Below are 14322 nucleotides of genomic sequence, written 5' to 3'. Positions count from 1 at the left end.
GCTAAGGGCCTGATGACACAGATTTCATTGCTGAGTGATATTGCTTTGTAAGTAAATATCACAACTTCTTTATCCATTTTTCACTTTCTGCGATGTTGAACTTGTATTGTAAACGAGGTTCTTGTAAACAGAGCCGTTCCAAACTTTGGGGTGGCTGTGTCTTTTTGATTTTAATTTCCCTAAGCTATAGGACCATAAGTGGAAGTGCCCTAGGTTCTGTTGCTTTGTTTTTTAGATGTTTCAGGAAACACCATACACTTCTCCCGAGTGGTTGTTGGCAATTTACATCCCGCTTTTACACTTTTTTCAGATGGCCCTTTTGACCGGGGGGAAGTGAGACTTCATTGTAGTGCAGATTTCCTTTGCAAGCTTGCTTGGTTGGCCAGAAAGGGCGTATGCGTTTTTTCCTGAATATATTCAGGAAAAAACGCATACGCCCTTTTTGGCCAGGTGCATCATTGTGGACGTTCTGCCACTTTTCCTATGCTTTCAATGCAATTCCAGTCTACCTCCTGAAATCGGTTTCCTGCAATTCTGCCCCGCTTTCAAGTCCTCTTGGCAGCCTTACTTCAGTCTATTTTTGGACGATAGCTGTCATTTATAACTCTGCAGGTTGTGAATTACAGTGCCCCTGAGCTCCTTTCTTCAACTCGCTTTCTTTTGAGCTGGCCGCAGCACCGCAGGATGTCTTCAGGCTCTAATCTGGTTCTGGCACGGCACGCTGAGCGTTTGGTTATTTCCTCTTCCTGGTGGGAAATGAGAGTTAAATTTGCCCATCCAGACACCTCCAGCTAGTTTCTCATTGGTTCTCGCTATTCCTGTTCATCTTCCGTAGAAATTGCAAACTGGGCCAAACAGGAGGTTAAAGGGACTGACTCTCCAAGTGGGGAGAGTGTTAGTAAAGCGTCTGGAATGTTGCACCCGAGTATCAGGGTACGAAAACTGAGACATATTTGAACACGTCTCCCGATCACATGGTTGATCATACTCTGGGTTCCACATGCATGTTTTAGCTGAAGGAAGAATACCTAAAACCTGGGTAGTTGAAACCCGTGTAATGAGTACCATGCAATATGACTTCAAAGGGTCTTCATTTGCTCACCGAACCTCTCCAATCCTATCACTGCTGCGTTTATGCCCCTGTACACATGCTTGATTCTCTTTCGGAGACATAGCAATCCATAGGTTTTAAGATACTTACTAGTCAGGTACATTCTTAGGCGTTTAATATGCGGTGTTGAGTCCATTTCGTTGAGCAAGGAGTAGCTCTTGTCTATTCCATATTTGGCTTAAGGAACTTTATCTGTGCTCATTTCAATCTCTGGTTTTATGCAGCACCCCAACTCACCTTTCCCCTTAAGCAAGCATAAGTTGGTTTTCTAAATTTGAGACCCTGTTCTGTTCTGTAATTCAGTTCCTGTGTAGCCAAGTTTACATTCCGTGTATTACTGATATCTTATGATGTTTCTTTTTCTGTGTGACTTATTTCAGTTAGAATCATCATACCTGAATCCACTCATTGTGCTGCTAAGGGCCTGATGACACAGATTTCATTGCTGAATGATATTGCTTTGTAAGTAAATACCACAACTTCTTTATCCATTTTTCACTTTCTGCGATGTTGAACTTGTACTGTAAACGAGGTTCTTGTAAACAGAGCCGTTCCAAACTTTGGGGTGGCTGTGTCTTTTTGATTTTAATTTCCCTAAGCTATAGGACCATAAGTGGAAGTGCCCTAGGTTCTGTTGCTTTGTTTTTTAGATGTTTCAGGAAACACCATACACTTCTCCCGAGTGGTTGTTGGCAATTTACATCCCGCCCATCAGCATAACAAGGCTCCCAGTTCTCCATGGCCTGTCCTGCCTTTCTGGATTTTACCCTTTTTTCAGATGGCCCTTTTGACCGGGGGGAAGTGAGACTTCATTGTAGTGCAGATTTCCTTTGCAAGCTTGCTTGGTTGGCCAAAAAGGGCGTATGCGTTTTTTCCTGAATATATTCAGGAAACAACGCATACGCCCTTTTTGGCCAAGTGCATCATTGTGGACGTTCTGCCACTTTTCCTATGCTTTCAATGCAATTCCAGTCTACCTCCTGAAATCGGTTTCCTGCAATTCTGCCCCGCTTTCAAGTCCTCTTGGCAGCCTTACTTCAGTCTATTTTTGGATGATAGCTGTCATTTATAACTCTGCAGGTTTGTGAATTACAGTGCCCCTGAGCTCCTTTCTTCAACTCGCTTTCTTGTGACCTGGCCGCAACACCGCAGGATGGCTTCAGGCCCTAATCTGGTTCCGGCACGGCACGCTGAGCCTTTGGTTAATTCCTCTTCCTGGTGGGAAATGAGAGTTAAATTTGCCCGTCCAGACACCTCCAGCTAGTCTCTCATTGGTTCTCGCTATTCCTGTTCATCTTCCGCAGAAATTGCAAACTGGGCCAAACAGGAGGTTAAAGGGACTGACTCTCGAAGTCGGGAGAGTGTTAGTAAAGCATCTGGAATGTTGCACCCAAGTACCAGGGAAGGAAAACTGAGACATATTTGAACACGTCTCCCGTTCACATGGTTGATCATACTCTGGGTTCCCCATGCATGTTTTAGCTGAAGAAAGAATACCTTAAACCTGGAGAGTTGGGACCCGTGTAATGGGTACCATGCAATATGACTTCAAAGGGTCTTCGTTTGCTCACCGAACCTCTCCAATCCTATCACTGCTGCGTTTGTGCCCCTGTACACACGCTTGATTCTCTTTTGGAGACATAGCAATCCATAGGTTTTAAGATACTTACTAGTCAGGTACATTCTTAGGCGTTTAATATGGGGTGTTGAGTCCATTTCGTTGAGCAAGGAGTAGCTCTTGTGTATTCCATATTTGGCTTAAGGACTTTTATCTGTGCTCATTTCAATCTCTGGTTTTATACAGCACCCCAACTCACCTTTCCCCTTAAGCAAGCATAAGTTGGTTTTCTAAATTTGAGACCCTGTTCTGTTTTGGAATGCAGTTCCTGTGTAGCCAAGTTTACATTCCGTGTATTAGTGATATCTTATGATGTTTCTTTTTCTGTGTGACTTATTTCAGTTAGAATCATCATACCTGAATCCACTCATTATGCTGCTATGGGCCTGATGACATAGATTTCATTGCTGAGTGATACTGCATTGTACGTAAGTACCACAAGTTCTTTATCCATTTTTCACTTTCTGTGATATTGAACTTGTACGGTAAACGAGGTTCTTGTAAACGGAGGCGTCCCAAACGTTGGGGTGGCTGTGTCTTTTTGATTTTAATTTCCCTAAGCTATAGGACCATAAGTGGAAGTGCCCTAGGCTCTGTTGCTTTGTTTTTTAGATGTTTCAGGAAACACCATACACTTCTCCCGAGTGTCTGTTGGCAATTTACATCCCGCCCATCAGCATAACAAGGCTCCCAGTTCTAAATGGCCTGTTGCCTTTCTGGATTTTACACTTTTTTCAGATGGCCCTTTTGACCGGGGAGAAGTGAGACTTCATTGTAGTGCAGATTTCCTTTGCAAGCTTGCTTGGTTGGCCAAAAAGGGCGTATGCGTTTTTTCCTGAATATATTCAGGAAAAAACGCATACGCCCTTTTTGGCCAAGTGCATCATTGTGGACGTTCTGCCTCTTTTCCTATGCTTTCAATGCAATTCCAGTCTACCTCCTGAAATCGGTTTCCTGCAATTCTGCCCCACTTTCAAGTCCTCTTGGCAGCCTTACTTCAGTCTATTTTTGGACGATAGCTGTCATTTATAACTCTGCAGGTTTGTGAATTACAGTGCCCCTGAGCTCCTTTCTTCAACTCGCTTTCTTGTGACCTGGCCGCAACACCGCAGGATGGCTTCAGGCCCTAATCTTGTTCTGGCCCGGCATGCTGAGCCTTTGGTTAATTCCTCTTCCTGGTGGGAAATGAGAGTTAAATTTGCCTGTCCAGACAGCTCCAGCTAGCCTCTCATTGGTTCTCGCTATTCCTGTTCATCTTCCGCAGAAATTGCAAACTGGGCCAAACAGGAGGTTAAAGGGACTGACTCTCCAAGTCGGGAGAGTGTTAGTAAAGCGTCTGGAATGTTGCACCCGAGTACCAGGGTACGAAAACTGAGACATATTTGAACACGTCTCCCATTCACATGGTTGATCATACTCTGGGTTCCACATGCATGTTTTAGCTGAAGGAAGAATACCTTAAACCTGGGTAGTTGAGACCCGTGTAATGGGTACCATGCAATATGACTTCAAAGGGTCTTCATTTGCTCACCGAACCTCTCCAATCCTATCACTGCTGCGTTTATGCCCCTGTACACATGCTTGATTCCCCTTCGGAGACATAGCAATCCATAGGTTTTAAGATACTTACTAGTCAGGTACATTCTTAGGCGTTTAATATGCGGTGTTGAGTCCATTTCGTTGAACAAGGAGTAGCTCTTGTCTATTCCATATTTGGCTTAAGGAACTTTATCTGTGCTCATTTCAATCTCTGGTTTTATGCAGCACCCCAACTCACCTTTCCCCTTAAGCAAGCATAAGTTGGTTTTCTAAATTTGAGACCCTGTTCTGTTTTGGAATGCAGTTCCTGTGTAGCCAAGTTTACATTCCGTGTATTACTGATATCTTATGATGTTTCTTTTTCTGTGTGACTTATTTCAGTTAGAATCATCGTACCTGAATCCACTCATTATGCTGCTATGGGCCTGATGACATAGATTTCATTGCTGAGTGATACTGCATTGTACGTAAGTACCACAAGTTCTTTATCCATTTTTCACTTTCTGTGATATTGAACTTGTACGGTAAATGAGGTTCTTGAAAACGGAGGCGTCCCAAACTTTGGGGTGGCTGTGTCTTTTTGATTTTAATTTCCCTAAGCTATAGGACCATAAGTGGAAGTGCCCTAGGCTCTGTTGCTTTGTTTTTTAGATGTTTCAGGAAACACCATACACTTCTCCAGAGTGTCTGTTGGCAATTTACATCCCGCCCATCAGCATAACAAGGCTCCCAGTTCTCCATGGCCTGTCCTGCCTTTCTGGATTTTACACTTTTTTCAGATGGCCCTTTTGACCGGGGGGAAGTGAAACTTCACTGTAGTGCAGATTTCCTTTGCAAGCTTGCTTGGTTGGCCAAAAAGGGCGTATGCGTTTTTTCCTGAATATATTCAGGAAAAAACGCATACGCCCTTTTTGGCCAAGTGCATCATTGTGGACGTTCTGCCTCTTTTCCTATGCTTTCAATGCAATTCCAGTCTACCTCCTGAAATCGGTTTCCTGCAATTCTGCCCCGCTTTCAAGTCCTCTTGGCAGCCTTACTTCAGTCTATTTTTGGACGATAGCTGTCATTTATAACTCTGCAGGTTTGTGAATTACAGTGCCCCTGAGCTCCTTTCTTCAACTCGCTTTCTTGTGAGCTGGCCGCAACACCGCAGGATGGCTTCAGGCCCTAATCTGGTTCCGGCACGGCACGCTGAGCCTTTGGTTAATTCCTCTTCCTGGTGGGAAATGAGAGTTAAATTTGCCCGTCCAGACACCTCCAGCTAGTCTCTCATTGGTTCTCGCTATTCCTGTTCATCTTCCGCAGAAATTGCTAACTGGGCCAAACAGGAGGTTAAAGGGACTGACTCTCCAAGTGGGGAGAGTGTTAGTAAAGCGTCTGGAATGTTGCACCCGAGTACCAGGGTACGAAAACTGAGACATATTTGAACACGTCTCCCGATCACATGGTTGATCATACTCTGGGTTCCACATGCATGTTTTAGCTGAAGGAAGAATACCTAAAACCTGGGTAGTTGAAACCCGTGGAATGGGTACCATGCAATATGACTTCAAAGGGTCTTCATTTGCTCACCGAACCTCTCCAATCCTATCACTGCTGCGTTTATGCCCCTGTACACATGCTTGATTCCCCTTCGGAGACATAGCAATCCATAGGTTTTAAGATACTTACTAGTCAGGTACATTCTTAGGCGTTTAATATGCGGTGTTGAGTCCATTTCATTGAGCAAGGAGTAGCTCTTGTCTATTCCATATTTGGCTTAAGGAACTTTATCTGTGCTCATTTCAATCTCTGGTTTTATGCAGCACCCCAACTCACCTTTCCCCTTAAGCAAGCATAAGTTGGTTTTCTAAATTTGAGACCCTGTTCTGTTTTCGAATGCAGTTCCTGTGTAGCCAAGTTTACATTCCGTGTATTAGTGATATCTTATGATGTTTCTTTTTCTGTGTGACTTATTTCAGTTAGAATCATCGTACCTGAATCCACTCATTATGCTGCTACGGGCCTGATGACATAGATTTCATTGCTGAGTGATACTGCATTGTACGTAAGTACCACAAGTTCTTTATCCATTTTTCACTTTCTGTGATATTGAACTTGTACGGTAAACGAGGTTCTTGTAAACGGAGGCGTCCCAAACTTTGGGGTGGCTGTGTCTTTTTGATTTTAATTTCCCTAAGCTATAGGACCATAAGTGGAAGTGCCCTAGGCTCTGTTGCTTTGTTTTTTAGATGTTTCAGGAAACACCATACATTTCTCCCGAGTGTCTGTTGGCAATTTACATCCCGCCCATCAGCATAACAAGGCTCCCAGTTCTCCATGGCCTGTCCTGCCTTTCTGGATTTTACACTTTTTTCAGATGGCCCTTTTGACCGGGGGGAAGTGAGACTTCATTGTAGTGCAGATTTCCTTTGCAAGCTTGCTTGGTTGGCCAAAAAGGGCGTATGCGTTTTTTCCTGAATATATTCAGGATAAAACGCATACGCCCTTTTTGGCCAAGTGCATCATTGTGGACGTTCTGCCTCTTTTCCTACGCATTCAATGCAATTCCAGTCTACCTCCTGAAATCGGTTTCCTGCAATTCTGCCCCGCTTTCAAGTCCTCTTGGCAGCCTTACTTCAGTCTATTTTTGGACGATAGCTGTCATTTATAACTCTGCAGGTTTGTGAATTACAGTGCCCCTGAGCTCCTTTCTTCAACTCGCTTTTTTGTGACCTGGCCGCAACACCGCAGGATGGCTTCAGGCCCTAATCTTGTTCCGGCCCGGCATGCTGAGCCTTTGGTTAATTCCTCTTCCTGGTGGGAAATGAGAGTTAAATTTGCCCGTCCAGACACCTCCAGCTAGCCTCTCATTGGTTCTCGCTATTCCTGTTCATCTTCCGCAGAAATTGCAAACTGGGCCAAACAGGAGGTTAAAGGGACTGACTCTCCAAGTCGGGAGAGTGTAAGTAAAGCGTCTGGAATGTTGTACCCGAGTACCAGGGTACGAAAACTGAGACATATTTGAACACGTCTCCCGTTCACATGGTTGATCATACTCTGGGTTCCACATGCATGTTTTAGCTGAAGGAAGAATACCTTAAACCTGGAGAGTTGAGACCCGTGTAATGGGTACCATGCAATATGACTTCAAAGGGTCTTCATTTGATCACCGAACCTCTCCAATCCTATCACTGCTGCGTTTATGTCCCTGTACACACGCTTGATTCTCTTTTGGAGACATACCAATGCATAGGTTTTAAGATACTTACTAGTCAGGTACATTCTTAGGCGTTTAATATGGGGTTTTGAGTCCATTTCGTTGAGCAAGGAGTAGCTCTTGTCTATTCCATATTTGGTTTAAGGAACTTTATCTGTGCTCATTTCAATCTCTGGTTTTATGCAGCACCCCAACTCACCTTTCCCCTTAAGCAAGCATAAGTAGGTTTTCTAAATTTGAGACCCTGTTCTGTTCTGTAATTCAGTTCCTGTGTAGCCAAGTTTACATTCCGTGTATTACTGATATCTTATGATGTTTCTTTTTCTGTGTGACTTATTTCAGTTAGAATCATCGTACCTGAATCCACTCATTATGCTGCTACGGGTCTGATGACATAGATTTCATTGCTGAGTGATACTGCATTGTACGTAAGTACCACAAGTTCTTTATCCATTTTTCACTTTCTATGATATTGAACTTGTACGGTAAAGGAGGTTCTTGTAAACGGAGGCGTCCCAAACTTTGGGGTGGCTGTGTCTTTTTGATTTTAATTTCCCTAAGCTATAGGACCATAAGTGGAAGTGCCCTAGGCTCTGTTGCTTTGTTTTTTAGATGTTTCAGGAAACACCATACACTTCTCCCGAGTGTCTGTTGGCAATTTACATCCCGCCCATCAGCATAACAAGGCTCCCAGTTCTCCATGGCCTGTCCTGCCTTTCTGGATTTTACACTTTTTTCAGATGGCCCTTTTGACCGGGGGGAAGTGAAACTTCACTGTAGTGCAGATTTCCTTTGCAAGCTTGCTTGGTTGGCCAAAAAGGGCGTATGCGTTTTTTCCTGAATATATTCAGGAAAAAACGCATACGCCCTTTTTGGCCAAGTGCATCATTGTGGACGTTCTGCCGCTTTTCCTATGCTTTCAATGCAATTCCAGTCTACCTCCTGAAATCGGTTTCCTGCAATTCTGCCCCGCTTTCAAGTCCTCTTGGCAGCCTTACTTCAGTCTATTTTTGGACGATAGCTGTCATTTATAACTCTGCAGGTTTGTGAATTACAGTGCCCCTGAGCTCCTTTCTTCAACTCGCTTTCTTGTGAGCTGGCCGCAACACCGCAGGATGGCTTCAGGCCCTAATCTGGTTCCGGCACGGCACGCTGAGCCTTTGGTTAATTCCTCTTCCTGGTGGGAAATGAGAGTTACATTTGCCCGTCCAGACACCTCCAGCTAGTCTCTCATTGGTTCTCGCTATTCCTGTTCATCTTCCGCAGAAATTGCAAACTGGGCCAAACAGGAGGTTAAAGGTGCTGACTCTCCAAGTGGGGAGAGTGTTAGTAAAGCGTCTGGAATGTTGCACCCGAGTACCAGGGTACGAAAACTGAGACATATTTGAACACGTCTCCCGATCACATGGTTGATCATACTCTGGGTTCCACATGCATGTTTTAGCTGAAGGAAGAATACCTAAAACCTGGGTAGTTGAAACCCGTGGAATGGGTACCATGCAATATGACTTCAAAGGGTCTTCATTTGCTCACCGAACCTCTCCAATCCTATCACTGCTGCGTTTATGCCCCTGTACACATGCTTGATTCCCCTTCGGAGACATAGCAATCCATAGGTTTTAAGATACTTACTAGTCAGGTACATTCTTAGGCGTTTAATATGCGGTGTTGAGTCCATTTCATTGAGCAAGGAGTAGCTCTTGTCTATTCCATATTTGGCTTAAGGAACTTTATCTGTGCTCATTTCAATCTCTGGTTTTATGCAGCACCCCAACTCACCTTTCCCCTTAAGCAAGCATAAGTTGGTTTTCTAAATTTGAGACCCTGTTCTGTTTTCGAATGCAGTTCCTGTGTAGCCAAGTTTACATTCCGTGTATTACTGATATCTTATGATGTTTCTTTTTCTGTGTGACTTATTTCAGTTAGAATCATCGTACCTGAATCCACTCATTATGCTGCTACGGGCCTGATGACATAGATTTCATTGCTGAGTGATACTGCACTGTACGTAAGTACCACAAGTTCTTTATCCATTTTTCACTTTCTGTGATATTGAACTTGTACGGTAAACGAGGTTCTTGTAATCGGAGGCGTCCCAAACTTTGGGGTGGCTGTGTCTTTTTGATTTTAATTTCCCTAAGCTATAGGACCATAAGTGGAAGTGCCCTAGGCTCTGTTGCTTTGTTTTTTAGATGTTTCAGGAAACACCATACACTTCTCCCCAGTGTCTGTTGGCAATTTACATCCCGCCCATTAGCATAACAAGGCTCCCAGTTCTCCATGGCCTGTCCTGCCTTTCTGGATTTTACACTTTTTTCAGATGGCCCTTTTGACTGGGGGGAAGTGAAACTTCATTGTAGTGCAGGTTTCCTTTGCAAGCTTGCTTGGTTGGCCAAAAAGGGCGTATGCGTTTTTTCCTGAATATATTCAGGAAAAAACGCATACGCCCTTTTTGGCCAAGTGCATCATTGTGGACGTTCTGCCTCTTTTCCTATGCTTTCAATGCAATTCCTGTCTACCTCCTGAAATCGGTTTCTTGCAATTCTGCCCCACTTTCAAGTCCTCTTGGCAGCCTTACTTCAGTCTATTTTTGGACGATAGCTGTTATTTATAACTCTGCAGGTTTGTGAATTACAGTGCCCCTGAGCTCCTTTCTTCAACTCGCTTTCTTGTGAGCTGGCCGCAACACCGCAGGATGGCTTCAGGCCCTAATCTGGTTCTGGCACGGCACGCTGAGCCTTTGGTTAATTCCTCTTCCTGGTGGGAAATGAGAGTTAAATTTGCCCGTCCAGACACCTCCATCTAGTCTCTCATTGGTTCTCTCTATTCCTGTTCATCTTCCGCAGAAATTGCAAACTGGGCCAAACAGGAGGTTAAAGGTGCTGACTCTCCAAGTGGGGAGAGTGTTAGTAAAGCGTCTGGAATGTTGCACCCGAGTACCAGGGTACGAAAACTGAGACATATTTGAACACGTCTCCCGATCACATGGTTGATCATACTCTGGGTTCCACATGCATGTTTTAGCTGAAGGAAGAATACCTAAAACCTGGGTAGTTGAAACCCGTGGAATGGGTACCATGCAATATGACTTCAAAGGGTCTTCATTTGCTCACCGAACCTCTCCAATCCTATCACTGCTGCGTTTATGCCCCTGTACACATGCTTGATTCCCCTTCGGAGACATAGCAATCCATAGGTTTTAAGATACTTACTAGTCAGGTACATTCTTAGGCGTTTAATATGCGGTGTTGAGTCCATTTCATTGAGCAAGGAGTAGCTCTTGTCTATTCCATATTTGGCTTAAGGAACTTTATCTGTGCTCATTTCAATCTCTGGTTTTATGCAGCACCCCAACTCACCTTTCCCCTTAAGCAAGCATAAGTTGGTTTTCTAAATTTGAGACCCTGTTCTGTTTTGGAATGCAGTTCCTGTGTAGCCAAGTTTACATTCCGTGTATTAGTGATATCTTATGATGTTTCTTTTTCTGTGTGACTTATTTCAGTTAGAATCATCGTACCTGAATCCACTCATTATGCTGCTACGGGCCTGATGACATAGATTTCATTGCTGAGTGATACTGCATTGTACGTAAGTACCACAAGTTCTTTATCCATTTTTCACTTTCTGTGATATTGAACTTGTACGGTAAACGAGGTTCTTGTAAACGGAGGCGTCCCAAACTTTGGGGTGGCTGTGTCTTTTTGATTTTAATTTCCCTAAGCTATAGGACCATAAGTGGAAGTGCCCTAGGCTCTGTTGCTTTGTTTTTTAGATGTTTCAGGAAACACCATACATTTCTCCCGAGTGTCTGTTGGCAATTTACATCCCGCCCATCAGCATAACAAGGCTCCCAGTTCTCCATGGCCTGTCCTGCCTTTCTGGATTTTACACTTTTTTCAGATGGCCCTTTTGACCGGGGGGAAGTGAGACTTCATTGTAGTGCAGATTTCCTTTGCAAGCTTGCTTGGTTGGCCAAAAAGGGCGTATGCGTTTTTTCCTGAATATATTCAGGAAAAAACGCATACGCCCTTTTTGGCCAAGTGCATCATTGTGGACGTTCTGCCTCTTTTCCTATGCTTTCAATGCAATTCCAGTCTACCTCCTGAAATCGGTTTCCTGCAATTCTGCCCCGCTTTCAAGTCCTCTTGGCAGCCTTACTTCAGTCTATTTTTGGACGATAGCTGTCATTTATAACTCTGCAGGTTTGTGAATTACAGTGCCCCTGAGCTCCTTTCTTCAACTCGCTTTCTTGTGACCTGGCCGCAACACCGCAGGATGGCTTCAGGCCCTAATCTTGTTCCGGCCCGGCATGCTGAGCCTTTGGTTAATTCCTCTTCCTGGTGGGAAATGAGAGTTAAATTTGCCCGTCCAGACACCTCCAGCTAGCCTCTCATTGGTTCTCGCTATTCCTGTTCATCTTCCGCAGAAATTGCAAACTGGGCCAAACAGGAGGTTGAAGGGACTGACTCTCCAAGTCGGGAGAGTGTAAGTAAAGCGTCTGGAATGTTGCACCCGAGTACCAGGGGAGGAAAACTGAGACATATTTGAACACGTCTCCCGTTCACATGGTTGATCATACTCTGGGTTCCACATGCATGTTTTAGCTGAAGGAAGAATACCTTAAACCTGGAGAGTTGAGACCCGTGTAATGGGTACCATGCAATATGACTTCAAAGGGTCTTCATTTGCTCACCGAACCTCTCCAATCCTATCACTGCTGCGTTTATGCCCCTGTACACACGCTTGATTCTCTTTTGGAGACATACCAATGCATAGGTTTTAAGATACTTACTAGTCAGGTACATTCTTAGGCGTTTAATATGGGGTTTTGAGTCCATTTCGTTGAGCAAGGAGTAGCTCTTGTCTATTCCATATTTGGCTTAAGGAACTTTATCTGTGCTCATTTCAATCTCTGGTTTTATGCAGCACCCCAACTCACCTTTCCCCTTAAGCAAGCATAAGTTGGTTTTCTAAATTTGAGACCCTGTTCTCTTCTGTAATTCAGTTCCTGTGTAGCCAAGTTTACATTCCGTGTATTACTGATATCTTATGATGTTTCTTTTTCTGTGTGACTTATTTCAGTTAGAATCATCGTACCTGAATCCACTCATTATGCTGCTACGGGTCTGATGACATAGATTTCATTGCTGAGTGATACTGCATTGTACGTAAGTACCACAAGTTCTTTATCCATTTTTCACTTTCTATGATATTGAACTTGTACGGTAAAGGAGGTTCTTGTAAACGGAGGCGTCCCAAACTTTGGGGTGGCTGTGTCTTTTTGATTTTAATTTCCCTAAGCTATAGGACCATAAGTGGAAGTGCCCTAGGCTCTGTTGCTTTGTTTTTTAGATGTTTCAGGAAACACCATACACTTCTCCCGAGTGTCTGTTGGCAATTTACATCCCGCCCATCAGCATAACAAGGCTCCCAGTTCTCCATGGCCTGTCCTGCCTTTCTGGATTTTACACTTTTTTCAGATGGCCCTTTTGACCGGGGGGAAGTGAAACTTCACTGTAGTGCAGATTTCCTTTGCAAGCTTGCTTGGTTGGCCAAAAAGGGCGTATGCGTTTTTTCCTGAATATATTCAGGAAAAAACGCATACGCCCTTTTTGGCCAAGTGCATCATTGTGGACGTTCTGCCGCTTTTCCTAAGCTTTCAATGCAATTCCAGTCTACCTCCTGAAATCGGTTTCCTGCAATTCTGCCCCGCTTTCAAGTCCTCTTGGCAGCCTTACTTCAGTCTATTTTTGGACGATAGCTGTCATTTATAACTCTGCAGGTTTGTGAATTACAGTGCCCCTGAGCTCCTTTCTTCAACTCGCTTTCTTGTGAGCTGGCCGCAACACCGCAGGATGGCTTCAGGCCCTAATCTGGTTCCGGCACGGCACGCTGAGCCTTTGGTTAATTCCTCTTCCTGGTGGGAAATGAGAGTTACATTTGCCCGTCCAGACACCTCCAGCTAGTCTCTCATTGGTTCTCGCTATTCCTGTTCATCTTCCGCAGAAATTGCAAACTGGGCCAAACAGGAGGTTAAAGGTGCTGACTCTCCAAGTGGGGAGAGTGTTAGTAAAGCGTCTGGAATGTTGCACCCGAGTACCAGGGTACGAAAACTGAGACATATTTGAACACGTCTCCCGATCACATGGTTGATCATACTCTGGGTTCCACATGCATGTTTTAGCTGAAGGAAGAATACCTAAAACCTGGGTAGTTGAAACCCGTGGAATGGGTACCATGCAATATGACTTCAAAGGGTCTTCATTTGCTCACCGAACCTCTCCAATCCTATCACTGCTGCGTTTATGCCCCTGTACACATGCTTGATTCCCCTTCGGAGACATAGCAATCCATAGGTTTTAAGATACTTACTAGTCAGGTACATTCTTAGGCGTTTAATATGCGGTGTTGAGTCCATTTCATTGAGCAAGGAGTAGCTCTTGTCTATTCCATATTTGGCTTAAGGAACTTTATCTGTGCTCATTTCAATCTCTGGTTTTATGCAGCACCCCAACTCACCTTTCCCCTTAAGCAAGCATAAGTTGGTTTTCTAAATTTGAGACACTGTTCTGTTTTGGAATGCAGTTCCTGTGTAGCCAAGTTTACATTCCGTGTATTAGTGATATCTTATGATGTTTCTTTTTCTGTGTGACTTATTTCAGTTAGAATCATCGTACCTGAATCCACTCATTATGCTGCTACGGGCCTGATGACATAGATTTCATTGCTGAGTGATACTGCATTGTACGTAAGTACCACAAGTTCTTTATCCATTTTTCACTTTTTGTGATATTGAACTTGTACGGTAAACGAGGTTCTGGTAAACGGAGGCGTCCCAAACTTTGGGGTGGCTGT

General features: G+C 44.1%; 1 long non-coding RNA gene across 1 annotated transcript in view; it reads left to right on the top strand.

The window, feature by feature from the left end:
• The window catches only part of LOC307181435, a 2786049-nt gene extending 2776571 nt beyond the window's left edge, over window positions 1-9478 (top strand). The window contains exon 6 of the long non-coding RNA XR_013826763.1: window positions 9394-9478. This is a non-coding gene — a long non-coding RNA (uncharacterized lncRNA). The remainder of the gene's footprint in view (window positions 1-9393) is intronic.
• The last annotated feature ends 4844 nt before the right edge of the window (window positions 9479-14322 follow it).

Source organism: Stenella coeruleoalba (assembly GCF_951394435.1).
Source record: "Stenella coeruleoalba genome assembly, contig: scaffold_29, whole genome shotgun sequence".
Lineage (NCBI taxonomy): Eukaryota > Metazoa > Chordata > Mammalia > Artiodactyla > Delphinidae > Stenella > Stenella coeruleoalba.
Note: the sequence above shows the minus strand (reverse complement) of the source record. Positions and strands in the feature narration are given on the sequence as shown.